At 40.0% G+C, this 23,086-nt stretch overlaps 1 protein-coding gene across 2 annotated transcripts in view; it reads right to left on the reverse strand.

Moving 5' to 3' along the window:
* LOC122796555 (palmitoyltransferase ZDHHC11-like) overlaps nt 1-23,086 on the reverse strand; it is a 1,296,289-nt gene that overhangs the window by 340,823 nt on the left and 932,380 nt on the right. The window lies entirely within an intron of this gene.

Consider the following 23,086-nt stretch of genomic DNA (forward strand, 5'->3'; position numbering starts at 1 on the left):
GATTCAAAATCCACACCATTATTTATGTTATTTGAATCTTGTCTGTCAAATACTCTTAATATTAGTACCCCTCCTATAGGTGAATTTCAGTTCCTTATCAAAAATACAATGCAAGTCAGATAGTCTAGCAAAGTTGTTCCATTCCCTATTAACAATTCTTTTTACCAGCCCTGACTGACCATCATAGGTTGTTGTGATACCAGATTCAAAATCCACGCCATTATTTAGGTTATTTGAATCTTGTCTGTCAAATACTCCTCTTATACCTAAAATAGGTGCAAACTTTCCTCCTCTTTCCCTAGTAACCTCACTGCATATTTGATCAAAAAGTTCACTCGGGTAACCCCTATTTAAAAATAACCTTTTCAAAAATCCACATTCATTAAAATAAGTAGTGTCATCAGAGGTCATTCTACTAAGACGAACTAATTGACCTTTAACTACACTTCTCTTCTGGTGGGGTGGATGTGAACTAGTAAAATGTAAGTATGAGTTTGAAAAAGTCTCCTTTCTAAAAATCCTTGAACTGAAACCATCCTTAGTCTTAGTAATATTAACATCCAAATAATTCAACATTTGGGTATCATATTTGTATGTAAATTTTAAAAAATCAGTAGTGTTATTTAAGAATTCTAAAAACAAATTAAAATCCTCATTATTGCCTTTCCATAAAAAACATGTCATCTAAAAACCTATCATAAAATGTCCAAAATAAACTAAAGACCGAAGTTAATATAAAGGTATTTTCCCAGTATGACATAATAATATTGGCATAAGTAGGATCACAGTGTGCCCCCATAGCAACCCCCTTACATATTAACCCCATTACATATTACTTAAGAATATTTTGGAGAGAGGTACAACTGAAAAATTGTTTGGGAAAGTTACTAGGAAAAAAGTAGGTTTATTTAAATGTGGAAGTTGCAGTTATTGTAAACATCTTAATGTTGGACAAACATTAGACTTACCTATTAGACAAAGGACATTAACTCTAGGAACATATGTTAACTGTAACACCAAGGGTATAATATATTTAGCTACCTGTACAAAGTGTGATTCATTCTATACAGGGAAGAGTGAGAGAATGTTAAAGCAAAGAATCTATGAACACTTATATGACATTAGGACTAAAAAAGAAAATAATGCATTATACAAGCATACTATTATATGTAAACTAGCTACGTGTGCCAGTTGACCCTAGAGGGGGGAATTGGGAAACACTGGTGGAATACAGAGAACTATTTTGGCAAATTGTTTTAGAAGCCAATAGAAAACCAGGTCTCAATGACATGATTTCACTTAAGCCAGTTTTAAAACTGAGATCTGCTAAATTATAAGATTTTTATACTATTTTAAACAAATACTGTCATTACAAAAATTTTAGAATACAATGTCATAGTTTTATTTAAGGTTTATTTCTATATACATATTTACATTTATATTTACAAGCATTTAAGATTTGTATATGTTATTTATTATAGGGTATGATTTTTATGGTGGTTTTAGGAAGTATAATTTATGTGTGTATATATATGTGTATGTGTTTTTAACCAATTTTAATTAATCAATTTGTTTGTCATTGGCTATCATTAATTAGTTAATGTATTTAAGATGAGTGCACCAAGAGTGTTGGTATCTGATGAAGTCAAGGACGAAAACATTTTGTGAAGTTTCAGCGTTAGTGCATTAAACTGTTCGTGTCACTTTTCCTGGTTTTTGGTGCTTTACTTGTGATTAACATTTAAAATGTGCCACGTAGTTCAATGCTCACAATGCAAAGGTGGCTGAGACATAAATGCACTTTTCAAGTCTGTAAGCCCATGAGACTCCTTGTTTCGGTGATGAACAAAGGAGCTTTGTTCAGCCAGCTCCTTTCTGTGGCTGCTGACACAACAATGGCATTAATTGGGGCGCCTTTATTCCAATGTACACAGTCGGCAGGTGGAATAAGGAACTTTTCTGAACATTTTGGGATCGGCTTGACAGTGTCCAGTTCCTTCCAAGCCAGTCAGGAAACTAAATCAATGAGTTCAACCACCGGGGAAGGGGTCACCCAGGATGTAAATGGGCCCACCCCGAAAGCCTCCAGAAACACCAACTCCTCAGAAAAAGGATTTCGAAAAGACCAAACACCTTTTTGCCTCAAGAATTCAAGGATGTCTCCAAAGGAAAAGTCATCAGGTGGTGATTGGGGAGAATCCTCCTCCTTCATCTAAATTGATGTCCTCGGTCAAAGACTCCAAGAGAGAATCTAAGTGCCTCCTCTTTCACTTTTTCTTATGAGGGACCTCCTCTGTGGAATGTTCATGGGAGGTATCAGAAGAAAGGGGGAACCCTTGCTGGGAAACAGTTTGGAAGCTTAATGAGGAAGGCTGACCAATGGCAGGATGCATGGGCTCAATGCTCAGACCAGATAAAGGATGGGGAGGATTCCAGAACTGAGAAGTCATTTCTCTGATTCAAGAGAAAGCCCTTTCTGTGTCCTGGAAAGTCAAAAGACCTGGAGAGACCCCCTTCTCCTCTCCTGGAGCCTTTAAACTGCCGAAGGACAGAAGGCAGATTCCGCACCAAATTTGAGACTTCCAGACAGAACTGGACCTGAACTATCAAAGGCCAAAGTCCCAAGGGGAAGGAAAGGTCCAGCAAGGTCAAAGTCAACCCCCCAGAGCTGGCACTGATATCTTGGATTCTAGACCCACTCTAATCCAACAAATGTGGAACAGAGCTGACCGGGGATATAGTAGGAGTTGAGGAAGGGAGCTTCCTCATATCAAATATCTACTCTCTCGGGATTCATGGACACTGGGTTTCCAAAACCAGAGGTCAGATCAGAAAAGGAGACTGCAAGGTAGGTGACAGAGCACTCATGGATCCAAGATGGGATGGAGAAAGCAGAACCCCCATCTGTATCTATGTCTTGAGAAACCTCTGCATCACCCTGTTCCTACTGGCATTAGAAAAACTCCAAGAAGACCTGAAGGAAGAAGCTGAGGGAGGTTGTCGTGTCCTGACTTAAAGGGAGTTCTCAATATCTGAGCTGCAGGAACCAGAGGAACTGGAAACACTGGTTTAGAGCGTAGAACCAGAGTATGGCTCTGAAACTTTGGATCTGAAGTCTTAGGATATGAAATTGCCCTGCTTGGAGTGGAGGATCTAGCTATACATACAGGGTCCATCGGATCAGAGGAAGTTGTCAGATCTGAAACCGGTTTTGTTCTGCTTGGATCTGATGAGGCTTTCAGATCTGGAGAAGGCCTAGATTTTCTCAGATCTGAAGAAGTTTTTGGATCCTGAAAGTGTCTTGCTTGGGTCGAATCAGATGTTGTTGGATCCAACAGCCTGAGTCTTTCTTCTTTGGTCTCTGGTGAAACGCCAGGGGAGACTGAGAGGTCCCACCATTTTAGTTCTTTGGAACTAGTAGGTTTTGCGCAGTTTGAGCCCCAGATGAAGGCAACAGAACCTTAAGTATCAACTTATTTCTTCTGTCTGTGAGGGCCCTTAGGTTAAAGGCTGCACAGAACTGGCAGTCTGCTTCTAAATGACTGGCTCTAAAGCAATAGATGCACTTCTTGTGGGCATCTGAATTCAGGATTTTGTGCCCACAAGAGGTACATCTCAAAGTCTGTCAGCTTGTCAGACATCTTTAAGATCTTTAATAAATGTAACCAAGTTAAACAATTTTCTACACAAAGGAAAACTATACTTACACTACTGAAGGTAGATGAAAAATGCAACTAACCCTATACCAGTAAATGTATCAGAATAAAGGAAAAACAAACTATTTACTATTTTTTTTTTAACGAAAGAAATGCCAACAGCACTGGAAGGAAAGCATGAGAAAAGGGAGCTACCATTCCCTAATGCCTGTTGAATACTACAAGGAGGGAAGGATATAGCTATTCAAAAATTCTATTCAAAAGTCAATAGAAAAGGTTCAGAAATAAGGAGTTTAAAAGTTTAATGACCTAAGGAAAGGATTTCAAAGGTTCAGAAATAAGGAGTTTAAAAGTTTAATGACTTAAGGAAAGGATATCAAAGAAATATAAGCTTTTAAAGTTATCACCTACCTGAGCTGAAACTTGAGACTCTGAATCATCTTGGTGTGACGCGGCAAACAAGATCTGAGGCATTAGAGAAGGTATGATGCATCATGACACAGGGAGAAGCTCGAGTCAGGGGTCCTAAAGTCTTGAAGATACGGCTAAGTCGGATACAAAGACCCAACAGTGAGGAAGAATGAAAAGGACAACATCAGATCAAAGACAATTAACAAGTAGTAGTAATCTAAAACAATAAATAATATATATATATGTATTTAAAACGGTGCAAAAGAGCACATTTGTGCAAAACAAACTCATTCCCTCCAAATGTGAACCAACCGACAATACTGAAGGGAGAGGTGGTATGTGAGTTTTATTTAACAGTTTAATAGCTTGAGGTATAAAACTGTCTTTCAGACAGGTTGTTTCTGGCCAGCATGCTCTAATAATGCCTCCCTGATGGTAGCAGCATAAACAGTTTGTGGTGTGGGTAAGTAGGATCCATGATAATGTTTTGAGCGCTCCTAAAAACTCTTTAGGTACAGATGTCCTCCAATTACCAATGTTATGTGCAGTTTATATTATTCGCTGCATACCTTTGCAATCCCTTACTGCACTATTCCTGAACCATACTGTAATAGAGTGGAAAAGAATGCTCTCAATTGTACAACTCTAGAAGTTGCTGAGGATGGTATTGGGCTTGCTAAACTTCCTCAGCCTTCTCAGAAAATACAGTCGCTGCTGTTTTTTCCCTACTGGTCTGTGATGTTATGAGTCCAGATAAGGTCCTCATATCTTAATACCGAGGAATTTGAATGTAGCCATTTACCACCTCAAACTCACCAATATATAATAAGTGCTGCCCTCTATTCCTCCATACATCAGTGATCATTACTTTTTTTTGGCTGGTATTAAGAGAGAGATTACTGTTCCAACACCACTTCACAAGGTTCTCCACTTCCCTCCTATACACTGACTTATCACCCCCGGAGATCAGACCAATGACTGCTGTATCATCTGCTGATTTGACAATACTGGTGTCATGCTGAGAAGCAACACAATCATAAGTGAAGAGGGTGTACAGCACTGGACTCAGCACACACCCTTGTGGAGTTCCTGTATTAATTATTGCTGTTTTAGAGATGTTATTTCTCAACTTGCACTGATGGAGGTCTGCCTGTTAAAAAATCCAAGACCCAAGTGCAAAGAGTCGTTGGCACACCCAGTATGGACATCTTATTAATGAGCTTTGTTGATATCACCATATTGAAGGCCAAACTATAATCAATAAACAGCAACTGAGCATAACAGTCCTTATTCCCCAAATGAGTAAGAACTGTATGCAATGTTGTACTGACTGTTTCCTCTGTTGACCTATTTGGTCTGCATGCAAACTGCAAGGGATTCATTGTATCATGTACAACTGAATATACTCATGATTCTCTCAAAGCATTTCATCACTATGGGAGTCAATGCAACTGACCGGTAGTCATTCAGGCAGTTGGATTTGCCCTTTTTCGGCAGTGTAATAATAGTGGTTGCATTATAACAAGGGAGAACTGTGGCACGTGCAATGGAGAGATTGAATATATCAGTCAGAACATCAGCAAGCATTGAAGCACAGGTTTTGGGTGTCCTTCCAGCAATATTATCTGGACTAGCTGCCTTCCGGGGATTTAGCCTCCTCAAGAACTTTGCCACTCTTGCTGGTGATATTGTGAAAGGTGGTGGTGCTTCCTCTCTGCCCCTCTCTCTTATGGTGGTACCCTTTGACTCAGTATTTTGGACCTCAAACCAGGCATAAAATTCACTGAAACTGTCTGGTGAAAACTGGCCGTCAGTAGTCCTCCCTCTGCCTTTGTCTCTGCAGCCTACGATGTTTATCAGGCCTTGCCACATATGCCTTGTATCAGCAGTAAAATAATAGTCTTCCAGCTTACTACTGTAATTCTCCTTTGCTGCTCTGATAGCTCTGCATAAGTCATATCTAAATTTTTTTTTTTACTCGCTGACATTGCCTGATGCATATGCCTTGGAGTGAGCATGAAGCACAGAGCAAACCTCTTGAGTTAATCCATGGTTTATTATTTGGATATATCCAGATGTCTTTAAGGGGCACAATGAGGTCAGTGTGTATGATTATGTAGCTGGAAACTACTGAACTGTACTCCTCCAGATCAACAATACCATCCTCATTCATAGCAGCCATCTTAAAAACATCCCACTGGGTACAGTGAAAATGGTCCTGACGCTGCTGTTCAGATTCCTCTGTCCACACCTTAACAGTTTTTCTTACAATGGGAGCTTGTTTGAGGAGATGTCTATATGCCGGGTAGAGAAATACAGAAATATGGTCAGATTGACCAAAATGAGGGTGAGATACAGCCTTATATGCTCCCTTCACATTGCTGTATAAATGATCCAGTGCGTTTTTTATCCCATGTAGGGAAGGTAACATATATTGTTGGTATGCTGGCATCACAGACTGTAAGTTACAATGAGTGAAGTCACCAGCCACTATAAACACAAACCTCAAGTATTAATATTTTAGGCTATACCTTTTTTTCTGTTTGATTTGGCTATCAGATGCCACTGGTTAACCTTCCAAGTAGGAATGGCAAGTTATAATGCTTTGGGATTAAACACATTTAACAATGTTATAAAACCCTTTGATTTGTTATTAGGACAGGGACCTCTCTGTGTACAGCTGATACAGTGTTCTTTCCAGGTGACTTTCATTTAATTAAGTATATGGAATTTACATGTTTGGTGTTGAAATTTGTTTGACTGTTTGTTTGAATACTGTGATTTGACTGTTTATTACATTCCATTTGTTTAGTTTGCCAGTGCTAGGAGAGCAACTCAGGGTGCCTTTTGTAAAGAGTGTTTTTAATAGTTTTTTTATTTTATTAAAATGTGTAATTTTACTGGATGAGATAGTGAACCAAGGTGCCAAGACACTTTGGATAAGTTTCTTTTTACTCTGGTCACATTCCTCTGGCACTGGATTTTATTAAAGAAAAGTTGTTGGTTATTTGGATTATGCACAGTTCACCTCTAAACAATGTAATACATCTACCATTAATAAGGCAAGCCTGGATATTGAATTTGACTGACTTGAGTTCCCTGCTGGGCTACTTGACTGGGAGATTTTGTTATTAAAATGAAAGTAATGGAAAGATACTAGTTGGTGACAGCTTAAAGGCAAGATGGATGGCTGTTTCAGATGTTGAGATGACAATACAATATTACAGAGTAAACGTTATGTGAAAACTCTTCCAGAAGCAGTCTGGCAGGGTTGTGATGGGGCTATAGCAGATGAAAACAGAGAAACATTAAAGAAACATTACTTAGACTGTTTGTGTCTTTCGGCTTTTCCCAGTTAGTTGTCGCCACAGCGGAACTCCAGTCCGCTAATGATTGGCAGTTGATTTTTACGTACTGGCTTGCCAGGCCTGATGCACAACCTTCACCGAAGGTACGCCCATTCATGCATGTCTCCACGCAGAAGACGCTCAAGCTGAGAATCGAACTGGACAGCGTCTTACTGTGAGGCGACAACGCTACCGTAGCACTATCTTGCTAAATTAGTTGGTCTTCAGAATGGGACCTTAACTAACGACAGATTTAGGTGCATAACAGACAGCAAGTATGCACAGCAGTTCTTAGAAAGGGTGGCTTAAACATATCTATGCCAATCTTTGCTTCATAACAATGAGAAAATACTTGATTTGAAAATTTAAAATACAATAAAAATGGCCATTTATTTTCCTATAGTTCATTCATAAGCTCATTCTCACTAAACTACAGGTAGATTATTAGTCTATTTCACTGACTGGATAAAAATATAAAATGGTAGTAAGATTTCTGACTTGCACAGTTTACAGAGATCCAGCAGATTTTCATTATTTTAAGACATATGTTAAATGATAGAAAGATCAAGTAACTTAAACCTTTTGATATAGGTCTTACAGGTGGTAGTATTTAGTTTAAACATGATTACAAGAGGATTTTTCTTTGTTTGGGGGTGACAGCGCGAGGAAAGAGATCCCATCACTGGGTTGTATGAGGCTAGCAGGCAAGGCACTGGACTGTCTGTTACCTGGAGTAAGGATTTAACACTTTTCAAGAGTAAGATGAGCAGATAGGTTGTGCCATGCATTGGCAATGCAGTAGTTATTAGTGTGTAATGTTAGACCATTAGGCATGTACTGTGTACATATGTACACTGCTTGTGTTATTAGTGTGGGAGATAACCATGGAATAGGATTCTTCTGGCAAAATGTTAACATTTGAAAAGCTCATGTTACAAGGTGTATTATTCTGAAAGACAGAGCTGAAGATTTTTTTTTTTTGCTTTCCACCAAGACATCACCTGATGGCTCCACTACCAGCACCCAATTGTCCCATTCATTCTAGTAGATGGGAGATGGGCATTCCTAGCTAAGCTAGAGCCTTACAACCACATTCATTCCTGCATGGAATCCCAATCAGCCCTCCATTCCCCAGAGAGAATTGTGTGGTAGGAAATGAGCCAGATTGCTGGTCCGTGGGGATATGGCAGCTTCCCCATCAAGAGCACATTCTTCCTCTGAGTAGCTCATCCAAGGTCCATCACTGCTATCTCCCAAGGATATATCTTCACAAGCTGGAGTCCTCAGCTACAGATGTGCGTGCATCATGACTGCATGGGCCTGGCAGGCTCAAAGTTCCCTAGGTAACGCCCAGTGCTTCCAGTACTGGTCACCCTTGCAGCAAGCCAAAGCCACCTCCTTCCTTCCCATTAGGATGGGCATCAGACACTCACTCCTGTTCTTTCTGGCCAGCTCCTAAACCTACAGGTGCCTAAGTCGCTATTCAAATTTGGGTCAGCTGCATAGTCAGGGGCTTTACTATTTTATGACATGGATATGGTTTCTTTAAAGATTGTTGTTAAGAATTTTTATTTCTGTTAATATTTTAAATTCACATAGATCATGCTGAAAGAGTTGTAATTTAGAGAGGTACAGTCCAGTCTTTTTCTTTGTGTTTCATGTATTTATTTCATTGTTTTGTATATTTTTCATGAATGTAATACTGATTAGACCTTGAAAAGATGACTATACATGATTTTGCTTTTCTTGTGTCTGAGATGTACAGCACAGGAGATTTTTAAGGGCAGACATTTGTGATGTAGCAAAGACAACATCAAATTTCAACTAACAATGCACCTTATTTAAGTAATAGAAAACAGGTTTATTATAAAACAAAGATTTTAATATAAAAATGTAAATGCATTCCTAAAATCAATTTACAAGCAGTCTGTTGTGCAGGACTTTTGTTTTTACATTTAAAACTTTCAATCTCAATGTAAATGAACCACCAGCGGAGGTATGCAGCCTCTCCAGGGAAAGTGATGGCAAATAAAATGAAGCTCCAAACATATTACTCATGAAATAATAATGTTCATAGATTAATGTAATATTTTCTACATAAATATTCGCATTTCAGATACAGCAGTAAAGTATACCATTCGACTTCAGGGCCTAAAAAGTTGCCAGAACTTCATCTGAAGTCTGACACAAATGCATCAAGGACAGTGTTGCTGAAAACCTAGTAGAGGGTAGCAGTGGTACAGATGAAATAGTAAACCACAACGGAGATCACCACAGTGAAAATCTTAAGCATAAACAAAGATCAAGGAACCAGTTATACTGCTGACACAGTTCCATAATCTCTAATATTCTGGAGAGGAAACACCTTTCTTAGCCAAAGCTACAAGACAAAAAAAATGGATACAAAACTTAACCTGATCATTCAGAAGGATCATGAATTTAAGTGTTCTTACTACAACTACTACTGTGATGAAATTTGGTGATTTATGTGCTGAAAATATACATCTTAAAGATATATCTAAGCTTGGCAAAGCAGTGATATGTAAAGCACACAGTTCTAATTTCATTTGTATGGTGACTGACAGAATGAACTTATGCACTGTAATATGATGTGCCACTGTGTTTCAAAACTTGGGGCGGCCACAGTGGTGTAGCAGTTAGCATTGCTGCCTCACAGCAAGTGGTTCTCTGGTTCAATCCTTGACTGGGGTGCCTTCTGTGCCGAGTCTGCATGTCCTTCCCTGTGGTTGCGTGGGTTTCCCCCGGGTGCTCCAGTTTCCTCCCACATCCAAAAGACATGCTGTTGGTGGATTGGACACTCTAAAATTGGCCTTAGGCATAAGTGCGTGCGTGTGTATGCCTTCTGTGGAAGGTTGGGCGCTGGTCTGGCAACTTGACACCGTAAAACTCCACTACCAATCATGAATGGACAAAGTGATGCGCTGTGGCGACCCCTAACTGGGAAAAGCCAAAAGAAGAAGATGTATTTCAAAAGTTCTCAACAAAAGACTTTGTTTTTCTACTCTGAAGGAAAAAAATCAAATGAAAGAATTTATTCATAATACTTTGAAAAAGTGTTATGCATATGTACACACACACACAAGCACTATATAAACACTTAAGATATAATGTGACAATGTGACTGCATGTTAGTGCTAAAGTGACAGTCTGCGCTTGGCCGTGAAGTCATGCCTGGATAAAGCTTGCAAAGAAGCTTTGTCTCTTACTTCGGGTCCACATCTTATTCAGAATGTCCTGTAGGCAAGAATATAAACACACTGACTGGCATGTAAACCTAGTGAACTATATAGTTTTACAAATAAAGTTTACATTTTATATGGTTACTGAATGTATCAGAGTCTGACTGATGAAGTCAGTACAGGCAGTAACATTATATGTTGTTTGTGAAAATGCAATATTAGTCTTGAGAAAATATCACCTCCTTTATATAAAGTGCAAACGAACTGCTGATAAGTATTTCAACAATAGATCTGTGTTAGCAATTTCATTAAAAATGTTGTACTTGACAGTGAAATGAAGCAAGACTAAGCCTTCAATGAGGAGTGTCGTTTTCTCAGCCAAGCTATCCAGTCTCAAGTATCTCATCTGGGGGCCTGTAGGAAGTGTGTATAGGACAAGGTGGTTAACACAGACCCTTACGATTATGTCCAAAATCAGCACACTGCAGTAAGTGGTGTGAGGGAGGACTGATCTACCCCCTGGATTGCAGAAATATTTTAGCATTGAATTTTATGACACATGTACTGCTTCTTACAACTCAGTGAAGAGAATGGCATTGCAGTGAGATAGGGTCTCCCCAGCAGCACTCAAGACAGGATCATTTCAGATTCCACTAGCTACTTTTACAATCTGTGAGAACTAGAGATTCAAGGGGGTGGCTGCAGAGCTATGCAAGATGGATTTTTACAATGGAATGACAGAAGTAACAGACATGACTCTGCTAATGAAGTAACTCCAAACTCTGGATCAGATGTATGCATGCATGGGCACGCGAGTCTGTTATCTATTATATAAACAAAAGCTATGTACTTACCATGACAGATCTGTGTTGTCTATTTCTATCCCTCCTCAACGGATTGGTCTTTGGAACCCATCTTGGATCACACTTCAGTTACTCAAGACTTTGGATGCAAAGTTCAGACTCCATCCCTTACCCATAACCCCCTGTAAAGCCTAACGTTACCTCAGACTGAGGTTGTTTGACAGGAAAAAAGAATTTTAGGATGTTATAACAAACAGGAATAACCACAATACTATAAAGATTATAAATAGTGTATGACTGCTTAGAAACAGACCTGGATCTAAAAAGGTATACATGAAGGGCCTTAGGATAGATCAGTCCAATCAACTAGGTTAAAATAACAATGAATTCTATAATAAGGCAGGGGGCTTAGGAGGGAGGGAACTTGAAGGATGGAAGCAGACAACACAGATCTATCATTATGGTAAAATAATGTACAGATGTTTACATGAAAAGGCCTGAAGTTCTGATACCCTCTTTCTAGAAGTGACTGCTACCAAAAACAAGGTTTTCTGTGAAAGGAACTGAAATTCTACCTAGGGTGTAGGTTCAAATGGTAGTTGAGTTAGTGTTTGAAGTAGAATAGTAATGTCCCAAGGGAGGGTAGGCTCTCTAAGGGGAATCTGAGAAGGAAAGCACCCCTCAAAAAGGCCTTAGATAATTTGAAAGAAGCAAGGGAGAACTGATTTTCTCCAATGTGGAAAGTGGAAATAGCTGATAACTGGACTTTGATAGTGGAACAGCAGGCACCATTCTGAAACAGACAAGCTAGAAATTCTAGGACCTCTGAAAGAGTTGCCAAAAGAAGGTCCAAATTTCCTTCTATAGCCCACACAGAGAACTATTTCCATTTGCTTTTGTAAATCTTCCTAGCAGACAGACTCTGGGAGGAAGTAAGTTTATGGATAACTTGAGAAGACAACCTGGACTTTCTTTTCATCACTCGAAATGATAAAACAAGTGAATTCTATAATAAGGCAGGGGGCTTAGGAGGGAGGGAACTTGAAGGATGGAAGCAGACAACACAGATCTATCATTATGGCAAGTACATAACTTTTATATCTGATGTTGTCTACTTTGCTCATTCATCAAGTGCCTAACTAATACAAACGTTGGACAGATTGATGGAAGGATAATCCAGAGGATAGATGAACTAAATGCTGCTATATTTCTGAAAAATAAATCCAACTTATAATGGGATATGAAGGTATGTACATTAGGCCAAGTGGCTGCAGCACAAATGTCATCAATAGATGCCATGGAAAATAATGTTGTAGAGGTTGCCACAGGTGAGTGAGCTTTAACAGATTTTGTTATGGCAAGACCTCTTTCTTTGTACACATGAGTTATGCAAACAGACAACCACCTGGCTACAGTGGCTTTGGAAACTCCTTGACCTAATTTATTTGCTGAAAAAGACAGAGTTGATCAGACTTTCTGAATGGTTTTGTACGGTGAATGAAAAATCAAAGTTGCCTTTGAAATCCAATAAATGTAACGTGCATTCTCCTTTTTAAAAAAATGGGGAAGAAAACTGGCAGATTAATGTTTTTTTTATTGTTTTGGTGCTACCTTTGGTGAAAAAAAAGATAAGACTGGTTCAAATGAAAACCCTTTCCTTATGAAAAATAATGTACAGATGTTTACATGAAAAGGCCTGAAGTTCTGATACCCTCTTTCTAGAAGTGACTGCTACCAAAAACAAGGTTTTCCGTGAAAGGAACTGAAATTCTACCTAGGGTGTAGGTTCAAATGTTAGTTGAGTTAGTGTTTGAAGTAGAATAGTAATGTCCCAAGGGGGGGGGGTAGGCTCTCTAAGGGGAATCTGAGAAGGAAAGCACCCTTCAAAAAGGCCTTAGATAATTTGAAAGAAGCAAGGGAGAACTGATTTTCTCCAATGTGGAAAGTGGAAATAGCTGATAACTGGACTTTGATAGTGGAACAGCAGGCACCATTCTGAAACAGACCAGCTAGAAATTCTAGGACCTCTGAAAGAGTTGCCAAAAGAAGGTCTAAATTTCTTTCTATAGCCCACACAGAGAACTATTTCCATTTGCTTTTGTAAATCTTCCTAGCAGACAGACTCTGGGAGGAAGTAATTTTATGGATAACTTGAGAAGACAACCTGGACTTTCTTTTCATCACTTGAAATGGTAAAACAAAGTGGCTGGCTTGAGGGCTTAAATGTCTGGGAGACGCAGGCTGGATGGGTAAGAAATGAGATATGGACTGGAATCCAGCATCCATGGAGAGCGTCTCAGTTGAGGCTATAGGTAGGATAACCAAACTTATCAAGGTCAGAAGGGGGCAATGATGGGACAATATGGATCACTGTGATCTTCCTTCTTCCGTTGCTTTCTGAACAAATACTGGGATGACAGGTATTGAAGGAACTGCATAATGGAGACCAGGAGGTCACTTATGAATCAGTCCATCCATGGGTGACTCCCTATCTGTGGGATCAGGGCAAAGAATCTGCTGCATTTGTTGTTTTGGGGAGAAGTAAAAGATCACAGCATGGTTTGCCCCAGAAATGAAAAATCTGCTCTGCTATCTTCTGACTAAGGGGCCATTGATAAGGCAGAAGGTTGGATCTGTCCAAGCTGTCTACTAGAACACTGGACTTCCCTGGGATGTGTATTTCTAGGAGAAAGTGATTGGAAGATATCACCCATTAACAAACCTTCATGGCCTCTTGACACAGTGGGTAAGATCAGGTTTCCCCTTACTTGTTGATGTATCAAACTACTGACATGTTTGTTTGGATAGATAACCATCCTGTAGGGAGGGAGTCCTGAAATGCCTACAACACTAGGAAGACCACCCTCATCTCTAGAATGCTGATATGGAGATTGACTTCGGAAGCGGACCATATGCCTTGGACTGTCATTCCCCTGTAGTGCCCCCCCCGGTTAGGGAAGCATCAGTAGTCACAGTGGATTTGGGCTGGGGAAAAACAAACAAGTGACCTTGTAATACCCATAAGGGAATCAAGCCACCAGCATATACGAGTTCTGAGTTTGTGAGATGTACCACGAAAGACACTGGCTGCCACCAGATAGACAACTGCACTGCTAGGGTCTATTGCAGTACTCTTACCATCGAACCCAGTAACTGAAGGACCATTGTTGCCACTGGTTGTTGTAATGAAAGGACAATTTGAGCCTAATTCTAAAGTGCTGATAACTGCTTTGTGGAAGTTTTGATGTCTGAATAATTGTGTCCAATTGTGCCCCAATGAACTCTATCACTTGTATAGGGCAACATTTTGACTTGTTTGATGCTGGGACTCAATCAATCCATACAAGTTTGGAGCAAAAAGTCTCTTGCTTGGATAAGTAGATTCCTTCTAGGGGTGGAAGGGAGCCAGTTGTTCAGACACAGGAACACTTGGAACCCTTGCAGCCTGAGATATGCTGCTACCACTGCCAAGTATTTCATAAACACCTGGGGTGCTGTGGTGAAGCCAAATGGCAGGGCTCAACATTTAAAATGACTGACTCCCAGCAAGAAGCAGAGCTACCTTCTGGACTGCCTGTCATCTTGATATGGTACTACGCATCCTGAAGGTCTGTGGAGCTCATCCAATTGTTCACTCTCAGAAGTGGGAGAATGGATTGAACTTTGACTGCTTAGCATATTGATTGAGATGGCTAAAGTCCAAAATTGGATACAGATCCCTGGTTTTTTGGCACTAAAAAGAATCTTGAGTAAGTTCTGGATCCTGTTTGGTCTCGTGGGACCTTTTGGACAAATTGCTTGTTTAGCATTTTTTGCACTTCTTTGTGTGCTGCTTCTCTCTGAGAGGGTGGAATGTTCAGTAACTTTTCTGAGTTTGGGGAAAGGACAAAAAGGGAACGTAACACCCTCTGGTTATTATCTTCTTCATCCATCTGTATTTTGTGATGGACATCCAGGTTTTGGGGTGCAGAGACAGGTGCTCCCAACTGCCTCCAGAGAAAGGCAGTCAGGCAACTTTTCAGGAATGGTGATAAGGGCTCTCAGTGAAGGGACCTGGTGGGACATTCTGGAGAATACTCCGAAAAGACTTGTAAGCTCCCTGTGGACCAGCTCAAGGCAATTCAGGTCAGGCTGTCCCATGAGCACCAAATGAGAAGCATCAATACCCAGGGGTATTCTCTAGGGGACAGGTTGAGCTGAGCTAGGGAGAGAAGTCTGTGTCTCTTATCAGAAGAGCGCTTTCTTGATAGCCTCAAAAGTCAACTTCAATGGAGATTCAGAAAACTGAATAGCAGCAGCTGAAGCTAACTTGCTAAGCAAACACCTGAACTCTATCTGGGTCAGATCCAAAGCTGAAGCCAGTGTTGAGTTGTCTAGCTCCAAGGTTCCAAGTAGAAGGGATGGCTCTAAAACACTCTGAGTCTAACCCATTCCTCCAGATCCGGTGCAGAAGCTTTAGCTCAGGGACCCTTCTGGCTCAGATGACATCAGAGCTGTATGGGTTAAAGATTTTGATGGAGTAATCTTTGGGTCTGGAAAAGACAATCTTTGGGTGGTGCTCAGATTCATAACTCCAGACTCAGAGAAATGGATCATTGTAGGAGCAACTACTGGGTTAAGATAAGGGACTTAACTCTGGGGTCCAGCAGGGGCTGGAGCTGGGAGGACCCCCAACTAAATTTGCGTCCTGACAAACTTCCAGATCATGTGGTCTACATCAGGTTCTGTGAGGTTCCTAGTTGGCCAACCTGACTGCAGGGTTGAAGCAGTAGAGGGAGGTCTGGATGAGTGATGACTGATCCTTTCATGCAGAAAAGGAGATTAGAGCAGAGGAGGCACTGGCTCTGGAGAAAAATGCGGCTCTGGGAGAAGGGGAGTTTTAGATCCGATTAGAATCGGCTCTGAGACTTTGGAGCAAGAGCTGGGCGTGCCAAACAGGAAGATGAATAGTCTTGAGAACATTTCCTAGATTTCTTAGACTTATCTTTTGTATGTTTTATCTCCCTTGGATTATCTGTAGCCTATTTCATGAAGGAGAAGCTACAGTATCATGTCTGTTGAGTTTTGGACATTTCTCCCACAGGACATGGAGAGGTTCCTTAATTCATCTTTTCTCTCTATAGCTACCTGGGTACCAAAGGTAGTGTAAATATGACATTGTTCATCAAAGTGGGAAGCTCAGAGACAGTAAATACACGGTGTGCATCCGAGTTTAGTATCTTATGCCCACAGGCTACACATTTGTTTTAAAACCAGATGGTTTATCCAACATCTTTACACTGTCAGAAAAAGTGAGAAATATATTTGCACACACACACACACACACATATATATATATATTTTGTTAGGACTTTTTTTTAAAAAGAGATGGTGCCAAGGTGCAAGGAAATTGAAATAAGAAGTTTTTGAAATTTAAGGATATAGATTAACTATAAAAAGGGGAGGTAAGATATAAGATATCAGAAACGAGAAAAAAAGACACAATCAAAATACTCTTACAAATATGTGTCTCAATCTTCAGCTCACACCTAAGCAAGGATAGCTGCATCTGTCTCGAAAGAGTGACAAACTAGATCTGAAGTAATGTTGGGTTTTACAGGGGAGGAGCTTGAGTTTGGGATCTGAAGTCTTGAGTGGCCAAACTCAGATATGAAGTACTGTGCACTGATGAAAGGAAGAAACATACGTCACATCTATAGTTACAGATGAGGAGCTGAGCACAACTGTAGCATTTTTCATTCATCCAATCTTCTAAACTGCTTATCCTGGTGGAGGTCAGAGTGGCAAGTTAAATAGTGTAGACTAGAATTCAATACCTTCAGCAACACTCTCAGCTCATACTGCCAGATCCCAAGGTGTTCCCAAGCAAGTTGAGGGATACATCCTGCTAGATGGCTGTGCCTGTACACCTCCATCTTCAGTAGGAATACCTGAGTGGCTCTGGGTACACAAATTATCTCAGCTGGCATTTTTTAATCCATAGGAACAGGGTCTTCTCCAAGATTACTACAGAATGCCAAGCTCTTCATTCTCTCATGGAAAGTGAGCTCAGCAACCCTGCAGAAGAACCTTTCTAACATCATTAGTAAAGGTGAAGAATCATGGGCAAACTAAATGCCAAAAAATGCATTATCATATCCTTCGGGAAATCATCTACCCCAGGGAAATACCACATTGACAATATGCCCCTAAGAGTTGACCCACTTGTTCAGGATTTGGGAACGTATGTAGACTGTGACCTAACTTTCAACCTCCATGTGTCCACTGTCATAAGAAAGTCCTTTTATACTGTGCAGCTTACAAATGGATTGCATCTAGATCTAGAGATGTCATTGTCCCCTTTTATTAATCCCCCATTATGCCATTGACTGTAATACCCCCCCCCCCTTTTTGCATGTATCTGTCCAGACACATGTAACAACTAGAACACCTACAGAGATACCTTACTAAAAGGATTCTAGGCATAAACAATATGTCCTACATGGACTGACTCAAAGCTATGTCACTATAAACAGTATCCTACAGACTGCTAAGATGTGACCTGTGTGTAGCATAGAAGACATCCTCCAACAGAATACTGATGGCCCTACTGCACATCAGCAAGTCAAATGGCATCAGAAATACTTGGTTAAGGTATTTATACTACTTCTGAAACATCAACAGGACAACTTGGACAGACAGGTATATCTTGCAGAGAATAGCACAGCTCTGGAAAAGACTACCCCCATCCATGTAAAACAAAGTTTGTCCCTGTTCCCTGTCCATATTCAATCACAACTTGGATCTATGGATGGGTAATATAAAATTATCACAGGGCTGCCCCCAGTTCTAGTTATGGACAGAGGCAGTTCCTAAATGCTTTACCCTCTTGGGTCCTCTGAAATTATCTACACTATAATCCCAGTTATTTTCACTGCGGTAATATATAACTAGCAACCATGGGATGAGTAAGGACTATCTTAGACCAAACAAGATAGGTTAGTTCAAGCACCAATAGGGAAACTGGCTAGGCTTAAAATGGCCCTCAAAGGCAGCTAGTCTATTACTTACTTATGAATGTATGAGGGACATACCCTGACTAAGAAACTAAAAGCTTGACTCTGTGACTTTGCCCTTGCTTTACCACTAATGTTCGCTATCAGGCCTGCAGTACTGCAGCTGATGTGCCCATCCACTGAAAAAGATCCCAAAATATTTAAATTTCTCTACTTGAGGTAACTACTCTCTCCAACATACATACACAAAAAAACACACACACACACACACTACAACACTTTGGGAAAAAGGTAGGACTGTGGAATAATGCATACCTAAAATGATATCATTCCGTTCCTACGCAATTTACTAAAGCTTTTATTGAAGCTTTTTGTGTAAGCAAATATGGAGTTGTCTCCTGTTACAAAGATCAGGAAAGTAGAAGTTCTGCAGCAGCAGCATATAAGACTGGGATGTAAAACCCTGCAAAACATTTTTTTTTTTGCATACTTCACTTTAAATGTACATCATGGAAGATATTCATATTTGCTCTGAAAATTGTTTACTGGATTACAGATACAGGATGACACTCAAGCCAATAATATCTCCCACAATGCCTTGATAAATAGATGCTTGTGAATAGCTTTGCACACAAGTTACAAAGCAAAGGCTGTAATGAAGTACAACTGTGCAAGTAAACTTAGCATAATAGTATATATTCAAATGATCACTGCTGCAGTAGCGTTAGCTATATGAGTTATATCCTGCATAGGATTTAAGTCAGCCATCTTCCAAATCTTCATGGAATTTTCTATGCACCCAAACCATTAGCTTGAGTTGAGATGACAAAAACTAAGGTTTGAGTACAACAGAACTTTCATGCCAACCGAGAGAGGGAGGACATTGCTAGGTAAAGACAAAAGGTATATGTCCAAACCCTGGTATACAAAAAAATACATATACAAAAAAGGAGGGGGGTGTGGAAATAGGAAACAGCTACTACAGCGATGATCCTGTGAAACATCTACTGTTATGGTAACCTTACTTACATAACTATACTATGTTCATCATATTGATCCCTGCTGCATTAGACTTACCTATATGGGTAGACAACCACATCTTAAGAAAACTGGGAGGAGGAAGTAGAAATGTCCAGGAGTCCATTGAGAATGGTCCTTGCAAAGCCTGTCCTAGACCTGGAAAAGGAATTTAGTTTATAGTGCTCTGTAAATATATGCACAGAGGACCAAGTTGTCACCTCTAGAATACTTTGAGTCCAACCCTTTCCAAAAAGCTGTAGATAAAACCAAGGCATTGGTAAAGTGAGCTTTGACCCTGCCTGGAACAGTTTTGTTGTAGTTGAAAATACAAATGATAATACCCTGAAGCAACCATTTGGAAATAATCTGTTTTGGCACAAGTTGTCCCATCTTACCCTTCATAAAAAATGAAGAATTGATCAGAAGTTCTGAAAGATTTTGTTCTGTCAAGACAGTACCTGTGATATCTGTGGACATCTAAGGCATGAAGTAACCTTTCTCCTTCATTTTGGGTTCTTTAAAGAAAACAGGGTGATGGATAAATTGGCTTAAGGTAAACTCAGACACCACTTTAGGCATAAAAGAATGGTTTGTACTCAGACAAACTCTACTATTGCAAAAGATGAGGAATGTGACCCACCATACAAGTTTGCAACTCAGATACTCTTCTTGCAAATGCCAGAGTATTCAGCAAAATCAGTGTTAAGAACCTCAGGTCAGCCAGATGAGCTGGTTTGTGAAGGTGAAGTACCCCATAAGGGTGTCAGTAGAGATGCTCAAAGAATGTATGCTTACCTCCCTCCTCCTGAGGTTGGTGTTTTAGTATTTGCCACCAACTGTATAATGCAGGGTCATTATGGAGGCACAGGCAAGTTTTACCAGGGCCTCAGAAGACAGTCAGATTACTACATGCTGTGCATTCTGCTGTATGAGACTACATGAACCATGTGTGTGACTCCTTGGGCAAAAGGAATGATGCACTGAATGGTACAATATCTGTTTCTGGATTGTTTACTAGGGGAGGGGCAGAATCCATGCTGCCAGTTTGCTGGTACATTGTCTGATGTCAGCTAATGAGGCCATGGACATGCCAGCCACTTCCACTGCTACATTGATGATGTCTACACCCAAATGTTATCTTCCATGGACATAGTCATGATGATAACTCATCAAGCAGACATAATTCACATTAGGAAAGTACTCCAACTTCTAGCAAAGGTCATAGAACTAGCAGTGGCTCTCCTGGTAGAGGTAGTTAAGATACCAAGGAGGAGCCACAGGTTTTCTGGGAGGCTCCTTATGTAGAAACACTTTCACAAACATGTTGAAACAAGTCTGCATTAAAAAAGGGGGATCCATGTGCAGACATGCTGAATGGCCAAGAGATGCACTTTGATAGAGGAGTAAGAAAGGCCATAGGATAGTAGCTCATATAAACATTGTAAAACCAGAAAAACACTAACTCTGAAAAGGCGCTGCTTATTTTGTAGGCACCAGCTAAAAATTATTTTCTGTTTGCTAATACATGGCTTTCTAGTAGCAGGCTTTTTGCCTCCATTAAGTCTGTTCCACATCCTCAGAAAACAGGTGCCTAAAAGCAGGGGCGGCCCGTGCTATTGGACTGCCGGAATGCAGCCCCCTCAACAAAAAGAACTAAAAACAAATTAAAAAAAAACAAGAAAAAAGAAAAAAAAATGTTTTTAAAATTCACGGACTTCGCGCATGCGCAGCAGTCCAGACTACTGCGCATCTATGCGCATGCTCCAGGCAGTCCGGCAGTCCCGATAGGGAAACATGAGGAGACGTCTGTGCACTTTTAAAGTGCACAGACTCACTGGGATGATGCGTCGGGGCCAGACTAACACTAGCAGTCAGGAATTGCTGCAGTCTCTTCGGGAAGGGGTTTGGATCTCGGGAATCTCGCGGGTCTTGGATTATTGCACGGGTGTTTGGATGTACGTTGGAGAATGGACAGCCGGGACAGGTAAGTGTGTTTGAAAGTATGGTGCTTTTTACTATATGAATGTATGCTTTTTTATTTGAATAGATAGTGGTGTATGTTTTTATTTGAATAGATAGTGGTGTGTGTTTTTATTTGAATAGATAGTGGTGTGTGTGTGTGTTTTATTTGAATAGATAGCGGTGTGTGTGTGTTTTATTTGAATAGATAGTGGTGTGTGTGTGTGTGTTTTTATTTGAATAGATAGTGGTGTGTGTGTGTGTTTTTATTTGAATAGATAGTGGTGTGTGTGTGTGTGTTTTTATTTGAATAGATAGTGGTGTGTGAGTGTTCGTCACATCCTCTTCTGCCTCTGTTTTGGTGAGTGATATGGCGTTGATGCAAAACATCAGGGGTCATAAGTGTTTAGTAGACATGCTTACATTAAAGTGCACTGGTCGGTAGGCAATACTAGGTGAAGTATAGCAATGTTAACGAGTGACTGTGTACTCTTTGCTAGCCAAACAGCACTCTGCGCCTTAAGAGGAGGAGGGGTGCAACGCCTCTGAATATTTCTAATTTGTGCAGAGCAGGAAAATATGACAGGACACTGGTCTCATCTTGGTGAATGTCCTTTTTTTCCAGACCACAGCATGCAGATGCAAATTAAAGCAGTAAAAGTATTGCTGCGTATAGTTCTATATTTTTCTAATGACCGTATTGAAGATAAGTTTGTTCTGAATAATTACAACAGTTCAGTGTGCTATAATTCTTTTTTGTATCATATTAAAAAAAGTTTTGGCTATTTGAGCCGTGCCTTACCACTTATTTGAACTACTTTCTGCCCTATACTGTAGGATAACTCACCCAATAGATAAGCTAATTGTTAGATAACACTGTGGTGCTTGACACAAACACATTAGCAGTAAGTATATTGTCATATGGGCTGTAAGTCTTTGATCCTTTTAGGTATTTAAATTTCTGTGGGGTTTAATTTTCATGCAATATTTTTTCCTTGTCAGGCCTTCAGCCAGTATATGTAAGCTTTGAATAGATGTGAAGGTTTGGTGCAAAAGAGTTTCAGATAACTTTACTGAAAAGAAGTCCACCTTATTTTTGCCTTTTTCCTTTTAACATGAACCCATGATTTTGCCAGTGTCTTACACCAGACAGGGTGAAGAGCTGCACATAGTATTGTACAGTGAAATGCTAAATTAACTATACAGGAAAAATCCTGATCTTGTGGCTTATTTAGATTTTAGTAAGGTTCTTGGTAAAGCTGTCAATGCTGTAACTTAGATGTAGGTTGTGGGGACATTTAAATGGTGGGGAGATTCCCATAATGCATATACAGATGGCCAGGAAGTGATTGAGTATACAGAAGTAGGGATTGCAAATGCGAAGGAAGATCAGTCTGCACGTACCTCTCAATTGTTCAGATTTTTGCAGAATGTCCAGATTTTTGGCTCATACTTTTGGTCTGTTTCTCATAAAATTTGTGATTTTCTGGCAAATCACTGATGATTTGAGGCTTTAAGTCACTACGCAATGACATACATTTGAGTTTCTGGCTTCAAATCCTTCAGAAAACATATGTTAAAACAAATCCTATTTTTCTAGCAACTTTCTAAGTTTATAAGAGCAATATTTAAAATATGTCCCTATTTTTGGGCCTTTGTCTCCCTATTTTGTCAGGCTTTGTCCAGATTTCTTGC

Source organism: Protopterus annectens, chromosome 3.part0, assembly GCF_019279795.1.
Source record: "Protopterus annectens isolate FY-2018-M chromosome 3.part0, PAN1.0, whole genome shotgun sequence".
In the NCBI taxonomy this organism is placed as follows: domain Eukaryota; kingdom Metazoa; phylum Chordata; order Ceratodontiformes; family Protopteridae; genus Protopterus; species Protopterus annectens.